This window comes from Dipteris shenzhenensis, chromosome 6, assembly GCF_047967505.1.
Source record: "Dipteris shenzhenensis isolate YYH24624 ecotype China chromosome 6, Dip_SZ_1.0, whole genome shotgun sequence".
Classification (NCBI taxonomy): Eukaryota; Viridiplantae; Streptophyta; class Polypodiopsida; order Gleicheniales; family Dipteridaceae; genus Dipteris; species Dipteris shenzhenensis.
In genome coordinates this window covers 10,851,406-10,877,787 of record NC_141601.1, presented here as the reverse complement: position 1 = coordinate 10,877,787, position 26,382 = coordinate 10,851,406, and the positions used below count along the sequence as shown (strand labels likewise).

The 26,382-nt window shown below is 42.9% G+C and overlaps 1 non-coding gene across 1 annotated transcript; it reads left to right on the top strand.

Moving 5' to 3' along the window:
* The first annotated feature begins 11,829 nt into the window (after nt 1-11,829).
* LOC147900773 (U1 spliceosomal RNA) lies at nt 11,830-11,989 on the top strand. The gene has a single exon (XR_015541259.1). It is a non-coding gene; the product is annotated as a U1 spliceosomal RNA (small nuclear RNA).
* Nucleotides 11,990-26,382: the final 14,393 nt, after the last annotated feature.

Sequence of the window (26,382 nt, the reverse complement as noted above, 5' to 3'; positions counted from 1 at the left end):
GACCGGTTTCGTTGCTGTTGCGAAAACTCGAGTTGATTTGGTTTCTCAATGTGAGAATCCTAGAAGTGTTCTTGGACTCATAGAGAGTTGCGAACATATCCCATGCTTCTTTTGATGTCTTGACGGTGTTGAGTGTCCTAGCATGACATCTTGCACATTCTACTTGATCAGATGATATGCGTACTTATCTTTCTATCCCATTTTGCCTATGCTCGGGCAATGGCAGGATCTACTACAGGTGCGAAAACTGTTGGTATAGCTAGAGATCCCACTGTAGAACCTGCTACTAGTGCTATGACAACAGGTGGAGTAGAGCTACTGCTAGCTAGATCGTCCAATGGTCTAGGTGTAGATCCATCGACATACTCCCATTTGTCCTGAAGTACAAGAATGGTCTCCATTTAGTATTTCCATGTGCCGTAATTGGAGTTGTCTAGCTTAGTAAATGCCTCCAGATTAAGGTTGCTAGTCGTAGACATGGTCTAAGAAATGTACTCAAAGTGTTGTGAAAATCATTGTCTAAATCAACTGCAAAACACTGACTGTGGCAAGGAAATTTGAACTGTCGGTGAAGGTAGAACTGCAATACATAATCCGATCTGAATTACAAGGCTTGTGGCAAATGATGTTGGGAATAGGCAAGAGGCTTTATAAGGCTGAAATGATGTGCACAATGCCATGAAATAGCTGAATAGGTTTTACAATGATGGCATGTGTGTGTGAAATCAAATCATGTGCTATTGCCCACTGATCAAACGGCAATGCCTCTGAAAACTCTAAAAGTCTGCTCACTGAACTGATGAATCATCAAGTTTTAGGTATTGTGATGATGTGAAACTGTATGTGAGCATAGGGACTGACTCCGAGTAGGTATTAGCGGGAATTTCAAGCATGGCTTAGACTAGCAACTTGGCGAAATTCAAAGCTTTCCCTCTATGGCGATCTAGTCTACTCTGATCTAGATCTATACCAACTGTCGATCGATGAAAGAACAACAAATAATTTCTTTTCTTTAGTTATTTTTATGTGCTAGGTCGGATGCGTCGATGTAGAGGCTGATGTGCATGTAGAAAGTGGATTTGTCGGTGAAGCTCAAAAGTGAGTGATACTTGCACCAAAATGTGCATGTGATGTGACGAGCACATAGAGCATGAAAAATCAATCATTTCACCTTTTTGTAGCACCCTCAAATTCCTCCTGGATCAAGAAATATGGCTTGATCTAGGTGGAGGGGCAAAAAAAGGGTGAAAATGCACAATGATGATGCACTGTGAGTTACATGCAATGATGATGTGGCATAGTGCTTAGCAAGAGGTGTACCAATGGAGCAAAGATGAAGTGGCAGTGAGTGGTCACATGCCAAATGAAGACTATGCTTGTGAAGAGACAAGGGTGCCCCGCTGACACTGATGAGGTGTCACTGCCATGTGGCATGCTGACTGGACATGATAAGGTGACACTTTGACTTGGTCAAAGGATGATGTGGTTGCCATCATGGCAGATGATGTGGTAGCTGATGTGGCACTTGAAGTGATGTGGCAGATGGCTGATGTGGCACCTGTGACTGGACTGCTAATGTGGCAAGCAGCTAGCACGTGTCATATGATGATGTGGCCATGAGACTCGGTGTGCTGACGTGTCAAGATAAGGTGATGATATGGCCAAGATTGTGCTGACATGGCACGAGTGCTGTGGTGTTGATGTGGATGGATAATGCTGATGTGGCAATCGGTTGTTGTTGCATGACCCAAGGCTAACCTTGAGGATAGGGTTGCCAAATAGGAAGAGGGGAGAGGAGAAGAGTAGAGATGAGGAGAGAGGGCACAGCTAGAGAGCACACCACAAATGACTAACTGTACACTAGATTTAGTTGGAAATGTAGAATATTTACAAACCCATTTAGGGTTAGGGCACCTAACCCTTTCCTTTATAGCACTCTATTGGGTTAGTGCTTTGCACATATGATCACATAATGGTGCTATGCACATATGATCACATGATGTTGAGCGTGATCTCTCAACAGAAGGCTAATCCATGCAAAATATGATGCATTTTTTTTTGGTCTTTCAAGATCAATGAGATGAAAATTAGAATTGTACACCAATACATACCCTTTGGCAATAAAAAATCAAAATAGTTCTCTTTCCACTGAGGATCATTTCATTCAGAAGAATCATGATTGGTATATCATCAATGTTAAACAACCAATCGAGCATTCACTTTTGCCATCAGCCTTGCATTATAATTATCTACATTCTAATCAAACTTTTGCATGAACATATGTACCCATTTGCAACCAACGACATTCTTTCCTTTGGGTGGTTCCACCAACTCCCATTTGTAGCCAATGGCATTCTTTCCCTTGGGTGGCTTCATCAACTCCCAAACCCTCATTTTTTAGAATGGCATTATATTCTTCTTCCATGGAATCCAACCATTTCTTATATTCTAGTTCCTCTTAAAAGTTGATAGGTTCTTTGACCTATGCCACATCATGGATATTCTACCTTAGGTGATAGATTTTGTGCTCCTATTCTTGCTATTATTGTAAGCCAACATTATCATTGCCTATTATCTGGTGGTTTGATTTCATGGAAGGTGAGCTACCCTTATTATTGGTTACTCAAGACCACCTATTCCACTTAGTCTCAGTATCATCATGTTTTTTGCATGACCTAGCTCTAGGAGGATAACATCCCGAATTTGACATAATTTTTTTAAATTCTACATATGGTTCATAGATAGATTCTTTCACATTTCACATAGGACTTTCCCTCTGATTTTGCATAGAAACTTGTCTAAATTTTGACGTAAATTTGCTCAATAGTTTACATGGTTCGCTAATTTGCTTGGTTTTGCCTACTTCACCTTGATTTACCTGTTTCAAGGCTAGCTTATTTTATCCAAATTGTTCAAATTTTCCTTGTATCCCAAATCTGTTTAACTCTCAAATCCGTTCTACATCTCAAGTCAACCTACATATTGGATCATCCTACTCCCAGATTGTCATGTTTCCCAAATTCTTGTATTCATTCTAGGATCCGGATTGACCTGGGTTAGACTTCCACACATTTCATGTCACAAATACCTATATTAGCATCCATGCTTTTCTCAATTTATACTTGAGAGTCAATACTCAACTCTATAATTTGAGGAGATTATGGGGCTATTGTTGTTGCAAGAGGAACATATAAGGAAATTATAGTGATCAAGCATTTACAGTTCATGAGAGGAGTAAGGGCAAGCCTAAATTTGGTTCTTAGCTCTACTTTATTTCAAACATCTCACAAGGCAAAGGATGATGAAAATAAATCAAAGAAGAAGGTAAGATGCCATCACTATACAAAGCTAGTCAATGCTTTTGTGTGCTTTCACACTATACATAAACTAGCACAATCTTGTGAGTAATAATGATTGGATTGAGAAAAAAATGGACACTTAATCATGCCTACTTTTTAATAAATCACAAAATGGTAGGATAACCCTTATAAGATTATCTATGTCAGTAGGATTGTGTTTATTACAGAATATGTGACACCCTTTTCTATCTCAATCCTTCTAAACACTGAATGGAAAAATAGAGTTTGAGGAGGTGTGAGATTTTTGGAGCATTTGAGTGAATGCAGAGTGTTAAATTGAAAAATAATTTTCATCCCACATGTAAGTTTCACATTAGGTGATGTGCTAGGTTTGTAAGAGGAAAAATAAGGGCACAATTTGGTATCATTGTAGTACTGACACATTGCTCCAAACCTTCTTGTTGATATGAAAGTACAATGCTCCAAACCTTCTTGTTGATAAAAACGTTCTTCACTTTGCATTTCTAGATATGGTAATTGTTACCATCAAAGATCATTATCTCTCAAACTCTCTTATCCAAATTGATGCCATTTTGTTAAAACATTGGTTCCAAACAACATAATTGTTTATTGTTGATATCAAGCACCCTCTTTTTGAAGATTGGAATGGAAATGATCAAGTTGGGACCTATTACAGCCACAAAATACTTAAAGTAGCTTTTTTGGACTGACCAAAAGTTTCTAGAGTGGCCAAGTATACTTTCAAGTTCTTTTGGAATCAAGTCCTAATGATAATTCCTAAAGACACTTGAAAATCGATGGTGGGAGGTCCAAAATGTATGTTCATGGTAGCTTGACCTAATTGTACCTCTTTGTCACAGGATGTGATCAAGTTAATTGCCATTAATTAAACTTGATTTAGCCTATCCCAAGGTGGATCGCATTAATTATAGTTGATAAGTATGGTTAGGTCTATTTAACCTAGCCCATTTTGAGCCTTGGCTTAGACTTACTGAAGCCTAAATTGATGCATCATAGAAAGTGACAAGAGTATACGTGATTTTCTTCACTTATGAGTTTTGTTTAAGGAGAATATGAGTTTTTGCATTCATGTGAGTATCTCCTTAATAGGTTCTTCATGCAAGCCTCTATACAAGAATAAGATGTGTGAGTTTCTTCTTAGGAGGCCATTCCCTCTAAAGAAGAATAAGACATGAGGGTTTCTTTTAGTAGGTTATCCCCTCTAATGTAATGATGAATTGTCGTGAATCTTCGATAATTCTTTGCATTGGGAATCTTGCCATGTTGCTAATTTAGTCTCATAGGAACCTCGATTTGAGGATACTTGATTGTAAACCTTTTATTTTCCTTTAGTGACCTCCTCAGTATTTATAGCAATATTGATTTTCCAAGGGGTAGATTTGTAGCTCCTTATAAATGCTTATTATGTCAATTTGAGTCACTCTAGTAAGATGGAGCACTACTCTTGTTGATATCGTTTGGACTCCTTGACTAGTGTATTTTAGTGTTGTAGATCACTAAAGGCCTTCATTTGTGCCGCTCATGCCTTTGAGGCTTGTATTCATTTAAAAGACCATGTTTGATTCGATTATGCACTTAGAGGAGCCTTCTATTATGTTAGCTAAATAGTCGAAGCTCACTATTCTAGTTTGTGACTACATTCATAAGACTACTCATGGCAGCCTACTCTAGTACAAGTTATTTTAGACCTCTTATATCTCTCACAAAAAATTAACATATCCTAGTCGCTCAAATGCTTGTGGGACATCATGATGCACATGTGAGCTTATTTCAATGTCAAAAAGATTGTGGGCATCTTATATTCTCAACGCATGAGCTAACTACTTTTATATCCAAGTTTATGCTTCCTTATGTGAAGAAATTATAATTTATTAGTAATATTTAAATATTTTCTCAAGTGGTGAACATTGTGGATCCCAATATGTTGGTCAACGAGGTCCAACAGGAGAAGCAATAGTATAGGTAGAGCATATAGCTCATTTATGAGAAGTAATAGGTAGAGCATTTGAGTCATTTATGAGAATTATAATCTACAAGATATTCATTAGTCAAGTTGGCTCATAGCAAGAGCATTTAAGAGGTGGCTCTAATACCTTGTAAATAAATGTAGAAACATGCTCTGATACCATGATAAAGTGAACACACAACTCACACACTCTACACACATAATGAAGAGGGAGGGAAGAGACACTAAGGTATTTACTATACAAATGCATACTCTTCCTTCTTTTGAGAATATGACACAATATAAACTGAATCTAATGTGGGTTTCCCTAAGTTGGTCAACGAGGTCCAACAGGAGAGCAATAGGTAGAGCATATAGCTCATTTATGAGAAGCAATAGGTAGAGCATTTGGGTCATTTATGAGAATTATAATCTACAAGATATTCATGAGTCAAGTTGGCTCATAGCAAGAGCATTTAAGAGGTGGCTCTAATACCTTGTAAATAAATGTAGAAACATGCTCTGATAGCATGATAAAGTGAACACTCAACTCACACACTCTACACACGTAATGAAGAGGGAGGGAAGAGACACTAAGCTATTTGCTATACAAATGCATACTCTTCCTTCTTTTAACAGCAGAGAATATGACACAATATAGACTGAATCTAATGTGGGTTTCCCTATGCCCTATGTCCTAGTTTAAAAGACCCTGTTTAATTCAATTAGGCACTTAGAGGAGCCTTCTATTATGTTAGCTAAATAATCGAAGCTCACTATTCTAGTTTGTGACTATAATCATAAGACTACTCATGACAGCCTACTCTAGTACAAGTTATTTTAGACTTCTTATATCTCTCACAAAAAATTAACATATCCTAATTGCTCAGAAATTGTATTCTATGTGAATTTTAAGTGCTAAAGTGGTGCGCACATACACATGCACAAGCGTGAGAGAGAGAGAGAGAGAGAGAGAGATTAAAGTGGCAAATGCTTGTGGGACATCATGATGCACATGTGAGCCTATTTCAATGTTAAAGAGATTGTGGGCATCTTATATGCTCAATGCATGAGCTAACTACTTGTATATCCAAGTTTATGACTCCCTATGCTAAGAAACTATAATTTATTAGTAATATTTAAATATTTTCTTGAGTGGTGAACATTGTAGATCCCAATATGTTGGTCAATGAGGTCCAACAGGAGAAGCAATAGGTAGAGCATCTGGGTCATTTATGAGAATTAGAATCTACAAGATATTCATGAGTCAAGTTGGCTCATAGGAAGAGCATTTAAGAGGTGGCTCTAATACCTTGTAAATAAATGTGAAAACATGCTCTGATACCATGATAAAGTGAACACACAACTCTTCACACTCTACACACATAATGAAGAGGGAGGGAAGAGACACTAAGGTCTTTGCTATACAAATGCATACTCTTCCTTCTTTTAACAACAGAGAATATGGCACAATATAGAATGAATCTAATGTGGGTTGCCCTACGTCCATTAAGACTATTCACATACAAACTTAGGTCCCTTATAGAGTTCTTTATATTCCTTTTGATCTATCACAAGAGCCCCCTAAAAAAATATGCTACGTAGTTCTTGAACAAACAGTGAATTGTCGTTCCTCCTTCCAACTGATGCTAGATGAAGTGGTAGGACTTGTCAATGTGCTTTGACCGCTCAGGTTCTTTTGGATTGTTTTCCATGCAACGGCACTTTAGTTGTCACAAAAGATCACTAAAGTACTATCTTGGACTGCATCAAGGTACTCCAAGAGCCTCCCATTCCGAATTGCTTCGTAGCACCCTGGGCAAGAGAGATGTGCTCAACATCAATTGTAGATAATGACACAATGAACTACTTCTTACAAGAACAACAGACAAAATGAGAATTTATCATGAATTCTTGTAAGACCAAGATGCACAATGAGAAATTACCTATGAACATCAACATGAATATTCATGCTATAAAGAAGCTCACAAGTCCTACTACATAGGAAACATCAAGCCATGCCAATGTTATCAAATAGCTAAGCTTACCAAAGGCTTGTCAATAGAGTGTAGGATGAAAAAATGGAGTAGTTTCCAACTTTTGCATTTGGTATTTGATCTTAATAGGTGTGCTTAGACGTATGGCATCCAATATTTTAATTTATTCTGACATAGAGTCAATATATATTATTTAACCTACAAAAATTCCTTCCTCCGTGCATTCTATCTCAACACCAATAGTGCAATTTAAGATAGATTCACCTTAACCGCCTTGATCATGTTGTTTTTCCTATCCACTTAATAGGTCACCAGTAAAATGAAACAATTGTAAGAGTATTTTCAAGTATCTTCACATACACTCCATGATCAAGTTCACTTCTTGGGAATTCTTGCTACCTAAAATATTTGTCAATCTTGCAGTAACAACCCATGGAGCTTGTTTGAGACCATAAAGTGCCGTCTTTAATATGTGCTCAAATAGTGCTCAAATCCTTTTTCCACGAATGCTTCTAGCTATAGCATATACACTTATTCTTGTGATTCTTTGTTATAGAATGCAAAATTGACATCCATCTAATGCAATTTTACCCCTAGATTGCAAGCAACAGAGAGTAAGGTGTATTTTCTTCATGCTTGTTGTGATGGGTGCAAATTCTCCTTAGAGTGAATAATGTCTCCTATCAAGCATACACTTTTTCCATCAACCTTGCATCTGTACACTCTTATCAACTTTTTGCATGAACCTATGTGCCCATTTGCAATCAATGACATTCATGACATTCTTTCCTTTGGGTGGTTCCACCAACTCCCATTTGTAGCCAATGGCATTCTTTCCCTTGGGTGGCTTCATCAACTCCCAATCCCTCATTTTTCAAAATGTCCTTATATTCTTCTTCCATGGAATCTAGCCATTCCTTAGATTTTGGTTCCTCTCAAAAGTTGATAGGTTCTTTGACCTATGTCACACAACATCAAAAGGTTGTTTGTTGCCACCGTCTAGTCTTCATGTCCTTGACAATATCCTCTACTTCAACCACAAATCTCTTTTCCCAATTTGGCATTGTCCTTGATGATGCTCCTTAAATTTGTTAATGATTCTACTTGCACTAGCTAGCATGTCAACAAATTCTATGCATGTCATCAAATCTTCCACGTTTTACTATGCATGCATCCCACCATATGTATATGGATGATGACAATCTCAATGAACCATAATTCAATAAGGGGACGGCCATTTTTTGAGTGAAACCTTTCGAGCGTCTGAGGCAAAGGGAAAAAAAACCTTTCAACTATATAAAAATATGGCAAAAATGGATCGGAAGAAAACATACTTTCACTTAAAAATATGCAAAGAATTATAGGAATGCCTATTTCATACACACAAATCTTTACATGAATATTTGGGGATGGTGAATAACGTAATGGGTTGGTTTTAAAGAAACCCACATGTAGAGTATATTTCTCTGTGAAAATTCCCTTATGATCCTTCTTACAACTTTTACTTAATAGGGGGAGAAATTGAAAACCCTCTCTCAAACTATCTTCATGAAAGGTTTTTTCCAAAAAAACCTCATTGAAACAAGCCATACAAGGTAGTTTCGCTAGTGAAACCCCTTTGAAGTAGGTCTTCCAAAGTAGTTTCGCTCACGAAACTGCCTTAGATGACTCTTTTAAAAGTGTCATAATGTCTACATACAATGTCCAAATATGGTCATTCAGCCACTCAAATTGACCAAAAAATGCCATTTGAGCACATCTACAGGGTTATATTTTACAAAATCTTGCATATATGGTTTTAAATCTACATGTATTTTATGAGAGTAGATATGTAAGCCCAAGTTAGTAATTATTTATAGTAATTTTAACTTCTTTAGAAGTAAATCCATAAATGTCTTATTATTTATGCTATAAAAACACTAGAAAGCTCTTGTCATATTGCTATAAACATGTTTAATAACTAATTGATTATATATGTATAATAGTATTATATTGAGAGTGACTATGAGGGATGTTTCTTAAATAAATTAATTTTTAAAACTCTCTTTAGGTAATAATAGAGGTACAAAGGATGTCTATGAACAAGAAAATTTATGTTATGTGAAAGTGAATGAGCGACTATTTTGTATATTTTTATGATAAAGGGATCTAGTTCTAGTGAAAATAAAAGTGTAAAAACCATGTTTCCTAAAGAAATACCATTTTTCAAATCTCTTGAAAAACATGCTCAGATAAACCTACTCATAGGTTTTTGCTCGTACAAATGACACACCTATTCAATAATAGATAGAGATGAGAGTAGATATACGAGGAATAGATAGACCGTCGAAGTGCACAACAAGAAGAGGTTACTAATTAGCTTGCAATGTGCATCTACTCTAAAAATAACTTATACAAATGTTGAATTGGATGGTGTTGATCCCATTATTCACATCTAAATCACTAAACCCACATGATAAATTTAAGCCTTGAGATCTATGAAAATAGAATCAAGAGGAGGAAGTTGATTATTTAGGTTTGAGAATTGAGTTTCAAATTGTCGCAATATCTTCAAAAGACTAGGTAGGTTAACTTGTAAAACTTCAAGGTGCAATCAAGCTGGCGGTCCCATTCAATTTAGTCATTGAGTGCGAGTGCTAGAATACAATAATGCTTATTCATATGTTCTTTAAGTAATTCTCTCCTATCCTAAGTGTGTTTATATGGATGAAATATATTTGCATATTTATATGGATTCATTCATGGGTAATGTAGTGTTAGTACATTGTGTGGAGTCTCTTTTAGCTCATTTGTTTCCATTTTTTGTTCTTCTTTTGATCCTTTCAAAACCTTGTAATACATTGATAATCATCCAACACCCTAAACATAATTTTTGAACATGACCTTGTTTTGTACACCAATCTCCTAGCACATAATTCCAAATACCACTTGTTTTGTATAACAATCCCCTAGCACGTTTCTCCGTATACCTCTTGTTTTGCATAACAATCTCTTAGCGAATTGTTCCATGTATCACTTATCCTAAATGCAATGAGTATCCATATTGACATTGATATGTATCTTTTGCATATAAGTCCTACTCTTATAGGCTACTTTTAAATGATGCCATACTTCCATTTGGGTGCATGGACTAGTAAATATCCCACATGTCATGTGCAAAGTTAGGCTTGTTGGTCAAGCTATATGTATATATTATATATAAAAACTACAATATGTCCAGATGACATTTGCTAGTCCACAAAATGTGGAGACGTTTCTTTACAAGTCTCCAACACAAACAACAAACTATAAGATGGAAGCACATTAACTTGCACGAGATAGTATCTCCATGGACTTGCTAACACGAACCTTTGCTTAGCACATTCTGTGTCTATTTCAAAATGATCCAATTCTTGAACTCAGAAGTTACAACCCATGCATGAGTTCTCTTTCCAAATTATTTAAAGTAGGCGATTAGGCATGTACAACTCTCTCTCTCTCTCTCTCTCTCTCTCTCTCTCTCTCTCTCTCTCTCTCTCTCTCTCTCTCTCATGTCAAGTGTCAGAATTCATAGGCTAATCGAGGTACAAATAGCAATCTTTGACATAACTAGAGGCGAGTCTCCATTGTTCATCCCTCCATGTCAACTAGTGATACAAGTTTTTATCCTAGACTTCCCCCTACGTGTCAATTCCTTGGTTTGATAGGACCCATAAATCAGTGCAAGGAGATGCGATTAACTTATCTGAGCCATGTCTACTGATGCACATGAATGCATGGATTCGTGGTGGCTGTGTATGATATTCGAATCATTACTTAGTTTTAGTTGCAGGTTTGTGGTGGACATCTCAATGCCACATTATATTCCTTCCATCTGGCCATAGAAATCGTCAATGGGAACCTCGGGCCTCCTGGACATCATTCCATGGGATGAAGTTAAGTATCCAAAGACGCGGGCTTGTCATGAGAGTGAATAATTGAAGAATGGGAAAAGTCGACATCTGTGTCGATAGCTAGATGGAGGAGGGGTGCGATGTTACTACAAATAGGTGTTTGAGTGACATCGGGAAATTGCTAGAAGGATTGACATGGGGCATGGAAGGACCATATTAAGCAAACATGCGAGATTGCAAGGAGCCGAAGATTTGGCATGATAATGTGACAAGCTGCTAATGTGACAATGTTTTAGTTGGAAAGGTAGAGTTTGAGGAGGTGCGAACACCCTTGCAAATAGACCTTGAACATCCATGAACCCCTCGGCAGGAGGTTGGATTAAGGAAGCATTGCTATGGTTGAGAGGGGGTAAGAGAACCCCGACAAAGTAGAGGGAAATTGGGTTGTGCATGGAAGCCACCTTAAACTTGAAGGATCGGGTCACGCGTCTTCCTATAAGGTGTACAAACTCTCTGAACTCGACTTTCCAAGGAAATGTCTACGTAGAGCAATAGTGGGCAATTTCAAGCGATTAGACGTTCGAATCGTGCCACGTGGAAATATCCGATATACAGCTGGGGGTGGGAAGGTGGTCGAGGGCTATACTTAAGCGCATGGCAGCCCCCTGAGTAACGCACTTACCTGGGCGGGGTCAATCGGTGATCAGGAAGGCCGACGGCCTAGGGTCGGCCTCTCTATTGCACTACGGACGGGCTGCACCCTAGCATCTCCCTACGGGGAGAGTGCACGTCATAATTTGTGGCACTGGGGGCTCGCGTTCGCGCGGCCCCCTTCCATTTCAATCCCAACCAGCACAGCGTGTCTTTGTGTAACCGATTGCGAAAGAGAATTGTCTGCGGTCTTTCTTGCTTATATCGATTATGGAAGAAAAGGGCAGTGAAGTAGCGCTTCTTCAAGGTACAATCCAGATCTGCCCGTCAAACACTCTTGCCTTTTGCTGCCTGTCCGTCACCTTCTTCTTCTTGGTTTTTCTACTGCCTTGGACTTCTTAACCCTTGTTAAGGGAAGATATCAACTGTAATAACTATGGCTATCACATCCCGTGTGCTGGGGCAACTATCTTCGGTCTATCCTGATCTGGCTTACCTCAAAGGGACCAAAGGTGAATATACTGGCTTGACAAGCACCAGATCATTGTCATGATAATGACTAGTGTCAAGCTATTTCATTCATACAGGGCATTATAGATAAAATGGTTACCTTAAAGATAATCTATAGATCTACCTTGCCTTTAGGTTTGCTATGCTATAACGAGACAAGTTGGTCTTTTATGAGCAATCCTTTGAGCTGGCGTTTGCGTTAGCCCTTTTGGAGATCTTCAAGAGGAACCTTTTGTATGGGGAAGAGGGAAACATCGACTGCTTGACAATAGAACATACTAAAGGATGCCTCATGAAGGGAAAGGGTAAGAGATTGGATGTAGCATAGGCAGTCTTATTTGATGAAATGGAGATCACTCGTTGGAGGTATCGAGTCCTCGTCTATATCTTTTTTGGTAGTTCACGATGACATTGTTCAAGCATATCAAGATACAAGCATCAAAGGTTAAGACATGCTAGAAAAATCAAGGCAATGGGATGTTCCCAGGATCACCAACACTCAAGATCACACTGAAGAGTACTCACAAATCTGGCAGAGTATATGCAGCCAAATGGGACAGGTCTCAGTACAAAAGGCTCCCGTTACACCTGCAGCACATTGCTGCTCTATCCGATACCACCACTGACAGAGTACCAAAATGGGACTGATGTCTGCTCCTAGAACTGCCCACTCTCTCCTCTTGCCATTGCCTTAGTTGGCTTCCATGTCTTTGTGGTGGATGGGTAGAATGAGGCCCAAGGCCTCCTTTGATTCCCCCCCTCGGCTTGCAAATTTGTCTCTTGTAGGCCTTGAACTTCCGAGCCAGCCAACCTGTAGAGAGGGTCAACCCTGCTACAAACCCAACCTGATTCCCAGGCCTATAGCCAACCAAACCAGCCCCTATGGCTGACCACAGGTGACAGAAATTCCCATGCAGCTTCTGTCAGCCCCCGGTTGTCTCCAGGCGGCCTTCCTATGGCTGACCACAGGAATAGAGAATCGGATCAACCTCAGTCAGTCTCCGTGCTTTTCACGAACTCCTCTAGGCCTGCTCAAGGGTTGGGCCTTCTAGGACACATGGCTGGGTCTGCTTTTGCTACCAAGAGATTTGTGGTTCACCTGTTTCGTCTTTTGTGCTGTAAGCACACCCGCCCTTGTGGCGCCTCCTTACTTCAAATATGTCCATGCGGCATGCCTTACAAGCCCAATGATGAGCATCCTGCACCCTTTCCTTTCGTATAAATATATCAATCCCCGTGGTCCTCGTCATATGGAGGCTCACAGGGGGGAATTGATACTCATGCTCTTAATGAGTCAATGTGGCCTATACCCACCCATTGAATGGAAACCTCTTAGTGCTATCTTAAAGGGGAAGGACAAAGATTGCAATTGCATTACATTGCAGAATATTGCTTTACTCAAGAGATTTGAATGAAGAGAAACTGAAAAGTACGATCTTGCTTGAGAAAAGATGAGCATGGGATTAAGGGGCTAAGACGACCCGCACAACCCCCCCCCCCCCTTCCCTTCCAATCCCTTCCTTGCCCTCCACCCCCCTCTTTTATCTAGGCTCTTTATCACAATGCGATAGAAGATCAAGGTGTTTAAGTAAATCTTATCAAAGCTTTCCAAACATGAGACAAAACGGAAAAGGACTATAGCATGAACTATGTACAAGACATGAAAATGAAGCTTATGGCTGAGCAGTTAGCCTATTTACATAAACAGTGTCTCAAAAGATAGCCTAGCTAGGTTGCTCAAGGCTCCAATGGCAATCCAATCCTGAGGGAAGATGCCTACAAAATTACCACTGCTTCCACGCATCAGTAATACTTAGCTAATGCTTTATAAAGGAGATTCTGATTTAGCATAATTGTGTGCTTCTAGTTCCCTGATGCAACTTCAGAAGATATTCAGAAAACGATGCAAATGCCCTACAGATTGCCTCGAAAATTTAGTATGGCTGTTGGGAGGGAGTAGCATTGCGTAGGTGAAGTTGCACCATGAAGAGGGAGCAGAATTGCATAGAGAAGTGCTGCTGTAGGACGGCGTGGAAAAGGAGCTTGGAGGAAAAGCTGCCTCAGTAGGAGGGTTGTTGCAGGAGGGGTTACTACTGCAAGAGAAGCTGCCACAGGAGGCTGCTACTGTGGAAGAACTGTTGTACGAGGTTGTTGCTGCTGCTGTGGAGGTAGTGCTGCAGGAGGCTGCTTGTGTAGAGGAGCTGCTGCAGGAGGAAGAGAGTGTGCACCAGCAAGAGTGGTAGAGAGTGCACAATGAAGGGGGTGATGTTTGTTAGAAAGTGGACCAGAAATTGCCACGTGTATTACTTTCTCAACCTGAGCATAAACTACCGACAAAAATTTTGCTGCATGAAATATAAAAGTCTGACAGAAATATGGACCCGAACAACATATGATATTGATCAGAGGCCTCTAAAAAACCCAAGCTCTGCTCAGCCCCACCAGGCTCGAGGCAGCGCACAAGAAAATGACCAAGAGGTTGAAGTCACCGCACAGGCTGAACTATATAACCGGCCACACAGGCTTAGAAAAGAGCTTGCTGTCACACAAGCAGCTCTATAAATATATCTCCACACAGGACTAAAGCGACTTCTAGATAAATGTGTCATAGGCTCTATAGGAAGGGCTACACCAGCAACTGTCACAACCATCATGAACTGCAGCAGCTTCTTATAATGAAGAACAGAACTACGATATGGCAAGGTCGGCCGTACCAGCCAGAGTCAGCTCCCAACGCTTTCCAAAGGTCAGCTCCAACCTGCTCTTCTTGCTGCCAAGGGTCATCACCTCCGGCTCTCATGGAGCTCCCCTCAACTTGTGGAGGCGCAAAGAGAGAGCCTGGCGGAAGGAGAACCAACCAGATAAAAGGTCTATGTTGATTGCTGCATGCATGATTGCCAGGTGGCCAGCTCCAATGAACCTTAGGGAAAGTTGCCTCCCCCATGAGGTTTACGACACTAAAGCCAAGAGTTCCAACAGTCCCCTCATAAACTGACAAGGGGGGACGCGGGCCCTCCTTTACAGCCTGGCCAAAACGGGACATTCCTAGCCAATCAGACTTGGCAAACCTGGCCCTTCTGCTAGGCCTAGAAAGTCCCCTATGGTCTAAATACTACTAGGCTTACAAGTAGGCTTACAAAAGAGCTTGCTGCCACACAAGCAGCTCTGTAAATATATCTCCACACAGGACTGAAGAGACTTCTAGATAGATGTGTCATAGGTTCTATAAGAAGGCCTACACCAGCAACTGTCAGCTGTCACAACTGTCATGAACTGCAGCAGCTCCTTATTACGAAGAGCAGAACTACTATAAGGCAAGGTCGGCCCCACCAGCCAGAGTCAGCTCCCACTGCTTTTCAAAGGTCAGCTCCAACCTGCTCTCTTGCTGCAAAGGGTCATCACCTCCGGCTCTCATGGAGCTCAAATCGTGGAGGCGCAAAGAGAGCCTAGCTGAAGGAGAACCGATGAGATAAAGGTCTACATCAACTGCTGCATGCATGATTGCCAAGTGGCCAGCTCCAATGAACCTTAGGGAAAGTTCCCTTCCCCACGAGGTTACCACACTAAAGCCAAAAGTGCCAACAGTCCCCCATAAACTGAAAGGGGGGGGGGGGGGGGCAGGACTGCCAACAATTGACACATAACACAGAAATAGATGCTAAACAAAAACTCTTTACTTCGACAAAAACTGTCCACACACTATGAAAGAAAATAACACTGAAAGAGAGGAGGCGTCCACACAGGAGTCTACAACTGTTACAACCTTTAAAAAAGTATAATCTTCTTTTAGATTAATCACGGGTGGTCCTTCTTCTTGTACTAAACCTGCAACGTTGTCATCCTGTCCATCTTCAACAATACATGCTTTTGTACTCACCTCTTTCTAAAGAATCACACACAATAACGTAGGTAGCAAACTATAGACCCTACCATGCTCCACAATGTGTGGGCATCTTCTGATACAATCTCCCTATCAAGGGCCGATCCTTTATGGCCAAAGGTGTTGTACTACCTGAGCTCCTACTCAGGTTGGTTTTAGGACCTTGCCTATAAAGAGGGGTATTGTGGCCTCTCCTTAGCATCCCACAAAAGCCTCAGTGTACAAGCATGCAAGAGCATAGCAGCTTGTTAGTCTTCCATTTCTCTGTAGAAATCAGCTTTCTTTCTCACTATAGGTATCCCAGTATCTTGTTGGATGTGAGCATTTTTTCCACGTTTTGTGGAGTATAGCGTTGATGAAATTTTGCCTTTCTTTCTGCTGTTCATTTCCACCTTGATTTTTCATCATTGTTTCATTATTGTACACTACTGTGAGTGAGATTGGAGGTTTCATCAGTGTTCTTGTTTTCAGATTGGTGTGTGTTTTCGTGGAGCTTAAGCCTGAGGCCTCTGTGGATGCCACTGGCAAATTGATTAAGACTAGAAATAAAGTTGCACCAGAGGAGTGGGAGGATAGACATTGAGGCACTGTCCATGATCATGGGCAAGATGGTGGATTCGGTCACTCTGCACATTCAACTTGCAATGATGGCAATTGAGGCCTAGAGAATCCTGAAGTACTCGTATGAGATTATCACCTCTGTAATATCCTCCAGAATCAGCTGCTGACCCATAAGATTGAGGGAGAAGAGTGTGGAGGGGTCTGTCCTGATCTGGCTTACCACAAAAGGACCAAAGGTGAATATACTGGCTTGACAAGCACCAGATCATTGTCATGATAATGACTACTTATATCCAAGGCTCACAAGATCCCAACATTCCTTGTGCGACTTAAGCAAGCCACAAATCCACGTGTCATCAAACACCGAAAGGAGCCCAATTCAGCCCATTGCCATCCAAGCCACAAGGAGTACACAAAGGGGGCTAGCCCATATCCAACAAGTACTCAAAAGGCCAAGAGGACAGAAAATAGTGGAAATGACAAGAAAAAGGATGTTTCTGATGTGACAAGCTTGGTCACATTGCAAAAGGTTGTTGGAAGAAGGGAGCAAAACAGAAGAAGAAAGAGAATAACAAGTCGGAACTGAAGTACAAATCTGTTGATCTAGTCACTGAAATGGTCCTTCCTATGATTGAGCACACCTCTGCTGATGCTGTGTAGCACAAGGAGGAGGATTGGATTGCTAATAGCAGTGCGTCCAAACATAGGTCTAACAACTAGGCATAGTTCAAGGAGATGAACCTAACATATCGAGACTCATTAGTGATGATGTGATATAGGAGCAAGTGTGTAATCGAAGGCATTGGGAATGTTCCATTTGCTATTGAAAAGGATGAGAAGAAGCTATCAAATGTTCCCTGGGTTGGATCTTTGCCAAAATATTCTTTTTGTCACTACTCTAATCAAGCGAAGGATGAAAGTATAATTCAACGATCAAGAAGTGATGCTTAGGTCAAAAGACAGTCTCTTGGAAGGGCGATTGAGGAAGATGGCCTCTATAAGATTAGTGGTTTGTGTTTCCATACATTGCTCCTTTTGATCATAGCATTCAATGATTTATTCACTTAATTTCAAAAGGGGAAGGATGTATATGTCTAGCTTACTACAAGACAAGACTATCCAACAACAATAAACATATTTTATTACAAACATTGTCTAAAATCTATGTATGCATTGTTGAATTCTAGTATGTATGTTGTTCTACCACCCCATGTGAGCACAAGGCGTAGGATTTTGTAACAGCTTTGGGGCTGCATCAAGCACCTCTAGTTTCCTATCGAATAGGTGGTGGTCTTGTGATGTTTTTTGTGCTGCAGCATTATACGAATTGAAGGAGCATTCATGACTAAGTAGATGTAGAGTTGAATGAGGAAGGGAAAGAAATAGCAATCTAAAACTGTACAGCTATTAAGGTGATTCAATTCTCATGAGAATGAGAAGAGATAGAGATGAAAAACAATCTCACTACATTAGATTGCATTAGGGCGATTTGCCTTACATAAAGCTAGCAATATGTTTATGCATGCTTTAAGCTACTTGTACAACACCTTCACATGGGTATCTTCCACATACATAATTGGTTAGATTCTAAAAGATTCATCAACCATGAGTTACATTTAGTCCTCACTACAATTCACTCAACTCTGGCACAACCACTTCGAATTTGACCACATCATCTACTATGTCTTTATTTCAGCCTCGGTCTCAATTCTTTAATGACCTTTAATAAATTCGAGAGGTAAGCCTTTGATTTGATCATATTGGACCACATCTTTACCTTGAAAGGTGTCTTTGAGGAGGCTAGGGCACAATGACAGAGGGGTTATTTCTGCTTTATGAAATTCTACAAGAATTTGGCACAGTGCCATGGGCTTATCTTTTCAAACATCTACAAATTTAGGGTACAATCAAGACACTGTATGAGGAGGTATCAGGCAAAGTTTGAACAATGGCTTTGTGGGTAGAGGAGATCATGCGACAATTGAGATTACGTAGGGATGTCCTTTATCACCGAATCTATTTGGACTGTACATTGATGAGCTTGAATCATTCATTGAGACACTCGGTAGCACTAAATCCCCATTATCTAGATCCCTTGTTTGGATTCTCATATATGCAAATGATGTGGCATTACTCTCCTCTTCCATAGAGGATATCGAATAAATGTGGATGCACTTCAGACTTTTTGTGAGGCACATAGTTTGAAGGTCAACCCTCGGAACACCAAGCTTATGATCTTCTACACATTTTGAGCAATAACACACCGAGAGTAGTTCATTGTCAGTGGGGATCCGGTGGATATTGTCACCTTCCTACTTGGGAGCCCTCTTCTTAGGTCCGATCTTCATGATGAGACTAGCTATGTACGCTAGACTAAGTACAGGGTATGCCGCACTCGCTAGACTTGAGAAACAATGTTTCCAATCACACTTTGAGGCTCCCAAGGCTAAGTCGATTCTCTTGCTCATCCAGCTGGTATATATGGTAGATCATTTTGGAGCTTAGAAATATTAGAGGTAGACTCATCCTAGATAAAAAATTGAGGTTTTACTACTCTCGCGAATGATCCATAGTAATCCCACATTAGATCCTCCTAGCAAAGTTTGGAGCTATCCCCGTCAGCTTGATGCAACCTTTCAGGTGGTATCTATCTTCCTATCGTTAGAGAATACTAGGTACGACAGGGTTGCCCGCTTGCACCTTGCTCCACGACATCAGGATGGATCTGGCTGACTTGGTTGGCTTTGTACCTATCCATGGCACTAGCAACAAAGAGAGACTAGTGGAGTTGGTACACTTAGATATCTAGTTTTTTTCAAATCTTGAACTCCAAATGGACAAATTTCCACCTTTCCGTACAACCTAGATGCCCCATTGGTCCCACTCACTTATCATGAGGCAAACCAAGTCATCAAAGAGGGTCTCCTACAACTCTACTTGTGAGCTTTGCTAAAGCTCAACTACTCCATAGATTTTTACAGAGTAGGGCTTCATCGATTTCCTCAGCTATATTCGATCTCCCATATGCTTTGAGGATTTGGATTGTGTAGTTTTGGGTGTCCTCATGCAGGATGGATTTGCATATTATGCGACTTGCTGCTCTATCCGATACCACCACTGACAGAGTACCAAAATGGGACTGATGTCTGCTCCTAGAACTGCCCACTCTCTCCTCTTGCCATTGCCTTAGTTGGCTTCCATGTCTTTGTGGTGGATGGGTAGAATGAGGCCCAAGGCCTCCTTTGATTCCCCCCCTCGGCTTGCAAATTTGTCTCTTGTAGGCCTTGAACTTCCGAGCCAGCCAACCTGTAGAGAGGGTCAACCCTGCTACAAACCCAACCTGATTCCCAGGCCTATAGCCAACCAAACCAGCCCCTATGGCTGACCACAGGTGACAGAAATTCCCATGCAGCTTCTGTCAGCCCCCGGTTGTCTCCAGGCGGCCTTCCTATGGCTGACCACAGGAATAGAGAATCGGATCAACCTCAGTCAGTCTCCGTGCCTTTCACGAACTCCTCTAGGCCTGCTCAAGGGTTGGGCCTTCTAGGACACATGGCTGGGTCTGCTTTTGCTACCAAGAGATTTGTGGTTCACCTGTTTCCTCTTTTGTGCTGTAAGCACACCCGCCCTTGTGGCACCTCCTTACTTCAAATATGTCCATGCGGCATGCCTTACAAGCCCAATGATGAGCATCCTGCACCCTTTCCTTTTGTATAAATATATCAATCCCTGTGGTCCTCGTCATATGGAGGCTCACAGGGGGGAATTGACCCTCATGCTCTTAATGAGTCAATGTGGCCTATACCCACCCATTGAATGGAAACCTCTTAGTGCTATCTTAAAGGGGAAGGAGAAAGATTGCAATTGCATCACATTGCAGAATATTGCTTTACTAAAGAGATTTGAATGAAGAGAAACTGAAAAGTACGATCTTGCTTGAGAAAAGATGAACATGGGATTAAGGGGCTAAGACGACCCGCACAACCCCCCCCCCCCCCCCCCTTCCCTTCCAATCCCTTCCTTGCCCTCCACCCTGTTGAGATTCCGCATCTCCAGGCGTGGCCAGCCGACCAGCCCCCATGCAGCAAGGGGGGCCAGAGGGGGTAGGCTGGCCGACCAGCTGGTCGGCCCAGTTGGCCTGACCGACCAGGCTGGTCGGTCCAGTCAAACTGGCCGACTCCCCCCCTTGGCCTGCCCTATAAAAGGGCCTCCTTCCCTTCATTTCCTCCATCACTTCTTGCAGCTCCTCAAGGCTCCAGCATACAGCCTGCTCCTGACCATCCCCTCAGAGCCCCCTCTCAGCTGCTCAGTTGGCTGCCCACACTCCCGCAGCAGATCTTGCCTCTTCAGGGCCCTTGCCTCCCCGCTCCAGGCCTCTGCCTCTTCGTTTCAGGCTTCTCCTGCCTCCGTGCTCTCAGGCTTCAGCTTTCTTGTGTTCCCCCCTTTTTCTCTGCTTCAGTTCAGCCTCTCCAGCAGCTCCTGTTTTCTATCTTATTCAAGATATCTTGTATTTCAGTTGCTGCCCTGGTTTAAGGGCTGATTTACAGCAGATCAGTGGTGGTACATTTTGTTATCTCTAGTGTTCTCTGTGTGGCTCTATAATTTCAGTTTGTTTGCATCTTCCGCTGCCATTTTAATATGGTATCAGAGCACCAGGTTACTCTCTGATCTGGGAACTTCTATATTGATGAAGTTGAAGAAGTTTGTCCTCCACTGACTACAGAGCTTTCTTCTCCCCTCCCTATATATATATATTTTTTATTTTTCCATCCCGTACCCCGGGCTATCAATAGCAGCCTACTGCTTCATCAAGAGCCTCTCCCCCCCTTCCTTCATCGCGCATCGGGTCGGCTCCCGTCTTCACCCGTACGACTTTATTCAGGGGTTTTTTGGCAGAACTTATTGGCTCTTGATCTTTGGGTTCGATTGTTGAGATTGGCCCTGTTCTAGACCTTGATCTTTTCACCAGCCCCGTTCTCTTCAGCCCCTTGTTGCTGTCCATTCCCTGTTTTCAGTTATGGCTGATGAAACAAAGGATTCTACTCCGGATCTTCGCGTATCCCCTATGTCCAGTTTCTTTCAAGAGTCTGACAAGCCTGTACGTATTCCCACTCTTCCTACATTTCCAGATGCTCGGCAGTTAGATGGGACCAATTATTCTCTTTGGAAAATTCAGATGGCGTCTGTATTGGAATCTTATGATCTTGCTGAGTTTGTTGATCCCGGGATCCCTCGTCCGTCACCTGAGGAGGAGCCACATGCTTCTCTTATCTGGGATAAATTGAATGCTCGTGTACGCTCGTTCATCTTTCTCAATTGTCAACCAGGGGTTCTCAATCATATCAAGCATCTTACTTCTGCACGTGCTATTTGGGAATTTCTTGATGGCATGTATCTTCGCGTCACTCCCATGAAACGTATTTCCTTGGAAGTTCAGCTTCGTCGCCTCGATCCAACTACTTCTCCTTCCATACGGGACCACATCAACAAAATGCAGAGCATGCATCAGGACATCCTCCATGCAGGCAAGGCTATCTCCTCCGAAGATATGGCTATTACTCTCTTATCTCATGTTATTACTGACAGTCGATATGCAGCATTCTATTCTTCTCTTATTACCTCTGGCCGCCTCAACACCATCACTTGGGAGGAACTTGTCCCCATGATGATGGATCAGGAGGAACAGTTCACTAAAACCTCTGATGGTTCTTCTGAGGCTCTTGTGGCTCATCGTCCCAAATCACGATCCAAGAATGCCCCGTCCTCTGCCAATAACTCATCTCCTTCAGATCCCTCCAGTGACCGTCCTGCTCCCAAAGGTAATTGCAATCACTGTGGCACTCCTGGCCATTATTGGCGCAATTGTCCATACCGCAAACACAAACGAGCTGACGCACCTCTGGCCGCTGCGGCTGATGCTTCCCTTACCCCTACTCCTGCATTTGTTCACCTTGAGCTCTTGAATTCGGTCCCCCTTCCTGCAGCAGAGTCATTGGCTCTCCATAGCTCCGATGCTCGTGAATGGATTGTTGATAGTGGGGCCTCTCGGCATATGACCCCCTCCTCCTCACTGCTCCAGGATCTCACTCCTCAATCTGGTCGTGTCTGCATCGGCGATAAGCACTCTATTCCTGTTCATTCAGAGGGCTCTCTTGATATTATTCCTGATGGCAAAGGGGGTAAACACTCTTCTCGTGTTCTTTATGTTCCGTCTCTCGGCTTTCATCTCCTTTCGGTTCATCAGATTTGTCAAAACAATATGAAAGTTGAGTTTGAAGCAGCCTCTGTCACCATCCGCGATCGTGCCACCGGACAGCCGGTTTGGACCGGCCATTCTACTAATGGTATCTACAAGCTTGTTGCCCTTCCCTCCCTTACAGGAACCTCTCTTGGCGACCTTTGGCATTATCGGTTTGGTCATTTACACATTGATGCTCTTCATCGTGCTTTCCGTGATCAGCTTGTCCTCGGCCTCCCTAACGTCGGCACTCGCCAAGGTCTCTGTCCCTCTTGCATATTGGGCAAACAACATCGCGAGCCGTTCGCTCATCATGCCTCTCGCCGTGCCACTGTTCCGCTTGGTCTTGTTCACCTCGACCTATGTGGCCCTATGCAGATTATGTCCCTTGGGGGAGCCTCGTACTACATGCTCCTTGTTGATGATTTCAGTCGCTACTCTTGGATCTATTTTCTTTCCCACAAGGATCTGGCTTTCAGTCGTTTCCAGACCTGGCTAGCCATGGTGGAAAAAGAATCCAATCACTCCCTCAAAATTCTTCGTGCTGATAAAGGTGGTGAATTCACCTCTCTCGAGTTTGATCGGTTCTTGAGTAGTCATGGTGTCAAACGGGAATTTGCCAACACAGGTACCCCTTCTGATAATGGTGTGGTTGAACGTAAACATCGTACCGGTGTTGAAATGGCTCGGACCATGCTCACTCACAGTCAACTCCCTCAGTCTCTTTGGGCCGAGGCCATGATGACCGCCATCCATACTCTTAACCGCTCTCCGACATCAGCAGTCCCAAGCATGACCCCTTATCAAGCTTACTATGGATCTAAGCCCGATGTTTCCCATTTTCGAGTATTTGGCTGTGATGCTTATGTTCATATTCCTAAATCTGATCGTGGAAAGCTTGATCCTAAGTCCCACAAGCTCTTGTTCGTAGGCTACAACTCCGGCTCCACCCTCGTCTGCTCCTCCTTTGGAACCCCGCTCGGTACGTGTTCCGCGATGGCTCATTGATACTCTCCGCTCCTCCGGTCTTGAGGATCCCTACTCCGAACCACCCCCTGATGATGGGCCTCGTCGCTCTCATCGCCATCTCCCACCGTCCTCTTCTGATCCCCTTCATGTCAATTATGCCCTTATGTCTCGCATCCTCGCCACTCGTGAGCCCACTACCGTTCCTCAGGCTCTGGCCCAGCCTCATTGGAAACAGGCTATGGAAGCGGAAATTCATGCTCTTCTTCGGAACCACACCTGGGACCTTGTCCCTCGTCCCTCACATCGTTCCGTCATTGGTGTCCGGTGGATTTTCAAAACAAATTACGCCTCTGATGGTTCTGTCGACAAGTATAAAGCTCGGCTGGTGGCTAAAGGCTATGCCCAACGACCCGGCATCGACTATGGGGAGACCTTTGCACCTACCGCCCGGATGAGCACCATCCGCACGATCCTCGCTCTTGCCGCCCACCATAAGTGGCCCATCTTTCAAATGGACGTCAAATCTGCATTTTTGAATGGTGATCTTCATGAAGAGGTATATGTGGATCAGCCGCCCGGCTTCATTGATTCTCGTTCTCCTTTCATGGTCTGTCGCCTTCGCAAGGCTCTCTACGGTCTCAAGCAAGCTCCTCGGGCCTGGAATCAGCGTATTGATACCTTCTTCTGCCGCCAAGGCCTTCTTCGCTCTCTGGCTGATCCCAATCTTTATCTTTTTCATGAAGGACAGCTTCATACCTTCATCATTCTTTATGTGGATGATTTAATCCTCACCGGGAGTCATACCAATCATATCCTTGCCATTAAAGTTGCTCTTCAAACTGAATTTGAGATGACGGATATGGGCCTTCTCCATTTTTTCTTGGGTCTTGAGATTTGGCAGACTAAGAGGGGGTATTTTGTCTCTCAGCAACGCTATGTTCAAGAGCTCCTCGAAACTTTCCACATGGCTGACTGTCGGCCCATCACCTCTCCCATGGATCCCAACGCTAAACTCTCTGCTTCTGGGTCCACTGCTTATCCTGATGCCTCCCTCTACCGCCAGCTTGTTGGATCTCTTCTTTGGCTACTTAACACTCGACTGGATCTCGGCTTCTCTGTCGGCACCCTCAGTACCTTCATGCAAACCCCTTCGCTTTCTCATTGGCAAGCTGCTCGACGTCTCCTCCGCTATCTTCAGGGGACCTCTACTTTCGGGCTCTTTTATGCTGCCGGTGGTTCCTCTCCTTCCCCGCTCACTCTCCGAGGTTGGAGTGACTCCGATTGGGCTGGCGACCCCGATTCTCGCCGCTCTACCACGGGCTATGTTTTCTCCTTTGGCTCTGCGGCTATCTCCTGGTCCAGTAAACGCCAACCCACGGTCGCCCTATCTTCCACCGAGGCTAAGTATCGGGCTATGTGTAGTGCCACCTGTGAGGCTGTGTGGCTTCGGCGCCTTCTTCTCGATTGTGGTTTTCATCAATCCACTTCTACCACACTTTTTTGTGACAATCAAAGCTGTATTGCCCTTGCTCGCAATCCGGTTTTTCATGCTCGGACAAAACACATTGAAATTCAGTACCACTACACGCGAGAGAAGGTTCTTGACGGTACCATTGTGCTCCTCTTCAGCACCACTTCCGACAACGTCGCCGACATATTTACCAAATCTGTTTCTCCTCCCCTTCTCCAACATCATACCAGCTCTCTGGGTCTTGTGCCACACTCTGGAGCTGAGAGGGGGTGTTGAGATTCCGCATCTCCAGGCGTGGCCAGCCGACCAGCCCCCATGCAGCAAGGGGGGCCAGAGGGGGTAGGCTGGCCGACCAGCTGGTCGGCCCAGTTGGCCTGACCGACCAGGCTGATCGGTCCAGTCAAACTGGCCGACTCCCCCCCTTGGCCTGCCCTATAAAAGGGCCTCCTTCCCTTCATTTCCTCCATCACTTCTTGCAGCTCCTCAAGGCTCCAGCATACAGCCTGCTCCTGACCATCCCCTCAGAGCCCCCTCTCAGCTGCTCAGTTGGCTGCCCACACTTCCGCAGCAGATCTTGCCTCTTCAGGGCCCTTGCCTCCCCGCTCCAGGCCTCTGCCTCTTCGTTTCAGGCTTCTCCTGCCTCCGTGCTCTCAGGCTTCAGCTTTCTTGTGTTCCCCCCTTTTTCTCTGCTTCAGTTCAGCCTCTCCAGCAACTCCTGTTTTCTATCTTATTCAAGATATCTTGTATTTCAGTTGCTGCCCTGGTTTAAGGGCTGATTTACAGCAGATCAGTGGTGGTACATTTTGTTATCTCTAGTGTTCTCTGTGTGGCTCTATAATTTCAGTTTGTTTGCATCTTCCGCTGCCATTTTAATACACCCCCCTCTTTAAGCTAGGCTCTTTATCACAATCCTCTTTATCATCACAATGCGATAGAAGATCAAGGTG